Raw genomic sequence first — 7,183 nt, forward strand, 5'->3', positions numbered from 1 at the left:
TGAAAGATACACGTAGTCCTTAATGCAAATTGTGCAAAATAACAAAGTCTGCTGTGAGCTTCAGCTGCACAGGAAACCCTCACACTGTTAGTATCCTGATGAACATGCTGATAACCTTTCTCAATTTTTGCTCTCACACTGAAAGTAGGTTTTACAAATTCAAAGAAGCTTTTTGATGTTCACGGATAGGGATTTAATCTGTATCAAAATTAACACTGTTACAACACAACTTCAATGCTCGCAAATATTCAGCCATATCCTCCAAATGACTGACTGTTCAGTCTTTTAGTTCCCATGTGATATTATACCGCCTTTGAAGAAGATTTGCCACCTTGGTAACCAAATTCCTAAAACTGTGTGATTTAGGACAGAGAACATCAAATTTCCATCACTGGCAATATTTTCAGAAGCATTTAAATATAATTAAAAGTTAGTTTTCTTACACACTTAAATTATAAATTGTCTAAAGATAATAATGGGATTACAGGAAAATAATTACAACCATTTTACAGACCTCCAATTTATATGCTGTTAATTCATGGATTACTGCTTTTCAACTTGTTTCAGAGCTTAATATAAAACTTTTGAAATCTTTACTATTTCTTTTTAACATACAGTACATGATACCTCTGTTATGCTCTAGTAACATGATCAAATTTGTATCATAGTGGATTATAAACAATAAGCAATAGGCTTAGATTTATTGTTGATCTTTATACATTTGACTTTCTCAAGGCCTCCTTTGAGTCTGAAATGTCAGTTTCTTTCCGTAATCTGTATTCAGCAGTGAGAGATGCATCATAAAGATAACAAAGAAAGTTTAATGATAATGCTCGATATGTAATTCTGGAATGTTTCTTTTTTATGAAACATTGTATGAATATGCTAATAGCTTTTACTATAAATGGCACACAACCACAAATGCATCACTGCATAATTACATCTAATTACACCTTACCCATTCCTGCTAAAATTAGAGGCAGTCAATCATATTTCTATTGTATTCTGGGATTCTTATGAGAAAATTTTTTTATGTTCTTACTATGTTTTCATACCTCAATATCTCTGAGGCAGTTATGTATTTTCTCTGTGGTGAATGTTATGTTGCCAGGAGCCATCATAAACCGAAAAAAATACGATTTAAACATCAGTTGATGTTATTAGTCACAGAGGACTTATTTTTTTAGCCAGAGGCTATTTTCTTAAAAGTTACACAAACAAGCCAAGGCTAAAATTTGTCATTTTCAGTATATAAACAACATACAAACTGCACTGAGCTGAAATGAGTATTTTTTTTTCTTTTCTGCATCAAGATAAAAGATAATCAATCAAAAACGGTGCCCAAATAATTATTCAATGAACTCCTCAAGGCTTCCATGTCACAACCCTGAGCTGACCAACCATCTGGATGGTTTTTAAACCCATTATCCTCACATTACTTGTGGATCTTTCCTTGCACAGGTAATTTCCATTTTTACTTTTATTGTGTCACCAAACCCGCATTCTGATATGGAGCTAGCAATATGGCCGAGGACATATCTGGCCAAGAGCTTGAACAAGAATCAAATTACAGCGGTACAGGAAGGCTAATTCAAAGACCTTTGTTTTCTTTTCCTTTGACCTCTCTGCTCAGACGTCTTCTAACAGTATGGACATTAAGGCTGTGCTTTTGAACTTTTTAACCACCATTCTCACTCTTTATTCCACTGGGCAACCAGGATGGCAGAGAATTGGGTCACAAAACTGTTCTTGGCCTCTCACGTCCTGTGTTGGCCCAAAGGGATAAGGGGGGAAGGTAAAAGACACTCAAATGTCAAACCAAATACACTACGTTTGCTATACTTAGAAACTGGAACCTAAACTACACAACATTTTTTAAGTTTATTGAATTCTGTCACTCTAAGAATAAGGTATACACAGATCTGCGTATGCCTTATTTTTTCTTTAATTAGAACAGAGTAATGCAGACCTGCATTCATTCATTTCAATATTTTTTGTTCTTTTTATTTGTGTATTGCTGACCAGATTTATGCAATTTTCACATATATGGAATTATGCTTTAGAAAGCAAGTCTAGGAAAATGCATTAAATACCCACAGAGCACATTAAGTGCAGGTTCAAACACATGACAATATGAGAACAAGAGTTTAAGAGAGAATAAGAGTTTTTATTAAAGTATAATCATAAATGTATTATTGTAAATTCTGGGTTTTTATTCTCTGTAAACCATTATCGGAGTTACTAAAAATAAAGCTAATCTATATATATCATTTAATTTTCTGAAATGAGACAAATTACTGTAGAACTTCATGATATTCAAATATTTTTAAATGGACCTGTGGATCACTACACATGTGATGGGCAACTACATTTTCAAGTTTGATCTGTCCCAGCAGTTTTTTGCTTTAACTCTGCTGCCCACCTTATTGGTACAAACTGTCTATAATTGCTACACAACACCCCTGAGTTGGTTTGTGAGACAGTTTGTACCTTGCTCTATGTCTCAGATGCGTAACAGTAGCTAATTGATTTCAGCAGTCAGCACACCTTCATCCAATGCACTAGGCAAAATGGGGATGCATCAACACACAGGCTTTTTATAAGTGGCAGAATGATGATTCAGAATATAAACTTTATGTCAACATTAATTTATTAACATTTGAAACCCATCACTATGCACTCCTTCTCCATAAGAGGCGAGATAATAGTGTGACTGCAACTTTAATGTTGCATTATTTTATTGAAAGAGAAATAAGTTCAGGTTGTTTATGAAAGCAGAAAAGAATTGCCCTGAAAAGTGCTGCTTGTGATGTGTCGCTGGCTGGATTTGTGCTCTATAATTATGCATTGGTACATTAAGTCACACAGCTGAGTAGTTGACTAAAAGTGATGGAGAGTAGCACCACATACCTGTCAGTTGTACAAGTACTTCTGACAGTAGATAAGATCAGTCAACTTTGTTTATGCATAATAAAAACAATACATTAAGAGGAAGCATTATGCTGTTAACCTAAAGTGTGTTACAGCAATTTGCCAAGCACAAACCTCTTAACAGATCCATCTTATTGTTCTACAAAAATAATTAACAAAACTTATTACAAACTTCATAAATTAATTGGTGGATGAACACAATCTTATAGAAAATACATTGTCTGTTTGTATGATATCTTTTTCAAGTTATTTTGAGCTTTGTCTTAAATACCATCCTGTGCAATAGGACTAGTAGCAAATACAGAAAACTGGGTAGAAAAGGTGTGAATTAATAAGGGAAACATTCTTGCAAATTACAGCATCATTGTTTCTTATGCTATATAAATAAATCTGTGATGATGCTTGTTTGTAGGAGCAGGGAACTTACATTAACCATAAACTTTTCTTCAGGTGCCCAGCATTGCACCATGTCATTTAATCAGAAGTCAGTTTTTCAGCTGAGACTGCATTTAACAAAGGATCCTGGTGTCTTTATTTCAGCACTTTATTTTCTCACTCGTACTCAATTAGAGTAAAACAAGAGTTGTGAAATTTTACCATTAAGCAAATGTTTTTTGAGCATATTATAAAATGTCACACTTTGCCTTTTTCTGCTCTTTATAGCAGGAAGTGTAAGAATTTTCTAGCAATTAGAGTGTGTAGTAGAGTCTGTTAAAACCTCCTCAATTAATTTGATGCTGTTAAATTAACATTTAGCAAAGGCTCAATTCTCCACCATTTCTTGCAACCTCCAGCAACAGCAAAATTATTTTTCATAAAAAAATATGTTTGCTCAGTTTTATATGTAATATTTTTCCTGTGTTCATTTAAAATGGCCTGTAACTTAGTAGACCGTTTTTATTCTGAACCTTACTGGTAAAGGCTATCTGGGTAGGCAAGCTTAAACTAAGTAAAATGGGATCATCAATGTAATATTGTTAATTTGTATTATTGACTGTTTTGTATTCTTTATTCATAATATTTAGTTGATTCTGCTTTTGTTCCAGCCTTAGATGTTCGTCCTTTTGAGAGAGAGCAGCTTCCTTCCACTTTCTGAGAGCTTTTCTGTGTTGTAAGAGTTTTTTCTGCTGGTGCTGAATTATCTGGCCACCCTCCCATGACCTCAACAAGGTGTTTCAATCCATAGAACAATTTCTTCAATGCTTTTCACACTTTTCTGAGTACAATCTAAGAAATGATGTGCATCAAAATCCCCGGAGATGAGCAGTTTCACAAATGCTCAGAGTAGTCAGTCAGGCACCAGAACTAGCACCATGAAAAAAAGCTTTGATAACAAAAAATATTTTGAGATTAACATTAACCGATGCTTCTGAAATTGTCCCTCTTTGCTCCTGCTACAGAATGTGATTAATGTATTGCATGTTTAGAACTGTGTATAGCTGTTTATAGACATAATTAGACAAAATAAAATAATAGTGTTGTATATTTGTAGATCTATACAAGTAGAGAGTGTTAAAATATGTTATTCTTTAATAACATATTGTGGTCTTAGTTCAAAACAATGCTACAGTGAGATTTTAAAGTATAAGTTAAAATTTTAGATACACACGTAACTAAATGTGATTATTTATATTTTTCTCAGTTCTATTTTTGTTTTCTATTCCGCTGATCTCATTCAAAGCTAATCAATTTTGTCTAATTTCAAAAGTTCAATAGTTTTAGTCGCTCACACACAGTGCACACACAATAAATATAGATTTCTAAACTTCAGAGGAAATAAAATGAAGGATTAAAGGTTCAGCCAATGTTTTAATAAGCAGTGAAGAATTGAAAGAGAGTTTATGTAATTTATAAAATATATAGCTTTATGGTGGCGATTCTTGTGCAAAATGCTCAGAGCTGCACTAGGATGTATTTGGTGGCACTAGTGCTTGGTTGAAAGAAGGTCCTGGGTTTGAATCCCGTTCTGATACTGTGGGTTCCTCACACAGTCTACAAACATTTATCACAGGTTAACTGGATTAGATATGGTTGTGTGTGCATGTCCTTTTGTCCTAAATGCTGCTGTGGATGTACGAAAGGAGATCCTGATAATCTCTTGCCTAGTGAGCTAATGCACCAGCAACGCTGGGACACTGCAAGGGTCAATATGTGTCTTCTGTGACTCAACCAGAAGATAGACAGGCAGACACACACACACCTAAACAAAACCCCAAAAACACATAAACAAAAAAAGTGTTTTCGAGGACTCCTAGAGCCTGGCTGTAATGTGATCCCAAGCAACACATTCCAATTTCTGCAGTGTAAATATTAATATGTTATTTACACATATCTTGGTATTCCACTTCTACAAACATGACATTACATGCTGAATTGTCAACCCCATACAATAGAAAAGAACAATTCCTGACTCTCATCCAAGAAGTTGTAAATATTGTATTTGGATGCATGTGGTTGCTTTGCCATCCAGCCGTGTTCTGCCATTTTCTGCAAACAGCAAATGAATGGTCATAGACGTTTCTCTAGAACAGAATATTGAATATTACGTTGCCTGTGCATGTATTGTTTTTATTACATGTTAAGTTTGTTTAAAATAAAACTAACTGAATGTCACGTTTGGTTAATGACCGTATTCTTGTAATTAAACTATTCTTTTTTAATAAAGTATACTAAGTAGAGTATCTTGTTTCATTTGAGTTCCTGCTGTTACCATGAACTGAAAGTTTAAATTTTTTAGCCTACACTGTAATTGCAAACCAAGTTAACATTTTGTATTCTCTCTAAGAAGATGACCATTTCAGTATTTGAAGAACATTTCGTTTTATGTGTCCAAATGTTATGTGTATCCTCTATCCTCTTTTGCTACTTCTGATTGAAAGTGGATCAGAATATTGAGTGTGAAGTCTTTTCAAAGTTGCTGCTGTCTTATGACTTTTCTTGTAGTTCTAAAAAAAAGTTGTTTTCTACTCCATATGTCACAATATCCATAAAATATGAAAAAAAAAAAAAACACGCAGCCAAAGAAAATCTGGCCATATATTTGACTTACAATCATTGTAACAACAACAAGAAACTGTAGATAACATATTTTTCTGCATGTAAACAATGTTTAATATAAATTGTATGGAGCTCTGTTTTCTCTGTCTCTGTTTCAAATTCACCAATTAAACTCTGACGTCTCAAGAGAGGAACATTTCTCTGGACACCGGGCCTGATAATGACTTGTAGATTGAATTCTATTGAGTTGTCCTCTATGCTATCTCTGGCTTAATGAGAGAAAATATGACATTTCCTTGCATATTTGTATTATCAGAGATTTATCACAGGCAGGAGGGATATTCCACTGAAATTGTTACATTGTAATTTTGCAGAATAGACCCAGCTTCTGCGGCTGCTCTCTTGTGCATATAAGTTTACCATTTTATGATTCAGCTGGGAGTGTGGCAATTTGCACTATTCTGTATAGAAAATACCTCAAAACACACATAACGCCGTCATACTGAATACAAATGTGTATACAGCGAGAGATATGATCACAAAATGTGGTTCGGTAATAGGAACGTGAGATGTTGCAGTAGTGGAGGGAGAAATTCATCAACCCAAGCAAGACTGTGCAAGCAGCTACAACAAATCACTTCGCTTTCAGGGCAGCGTTTCTTCAGAACACGAAAACTGCTTGTGAAATAGCTATGATTTGTTTGTATATGACTGTCAGTTGAATATGTGTGTAATGTTTGCAGCCTTACTGGTAAACAGCTCAGAAACAGCTTGAATTTTGCCCCCGCTTTTTATAACAATCAACTTCGTGTTGGTATGATGTACAATCCTAAGCTATAATTTCTGGTTGCATAAAATTGGTCTAGAAAAGAGTACAGACTATTAGTTTAGGCAAATAAAGGCTCATTTTCATAAAAAAATGTGTGTACTAAACGTATTAAAACAAGTCCTCTAGGTTTTGTAAATTTAATCTTTTCAACATCTTCATCACCTTTTAGCTAGTTTGCTAATGTATTTCAAGCAGATGAGGGTGGGGCATTTTCTGTCTCTTTCTAACATTCAGCAACAGAAAATTAAATGAATAACTGTTTAAAAGTGTTTCCTTTCGGACTTTGAACCCTTAGATATTCTATTCTTTTATGCAAAATTACCATCTAGGCCAAGTTCTATGATTGGCATTAAAACCTTGAAACCAGTCAAGCCTCCTGTCCAATATAATATTTTGCAATGACAAACTCTTTTTGATCTATAAGAC

Source organism: Xiphophorus hellerii, chromosome 11 (genome assembly GCF_003331165.1).
Source record: "Xiphophorus hellerii strain 12219 chromosome 11, Xiphophorus_hellerii-4.1, whole genome shotgun sequence".
Lineage (NCBI taxonomy): Eukaryota > Metazoa > Chordata > Actinopteri > Cyprinodontiformes > Poeciliidae > Xiphophorus > Xiphophorus hellerii.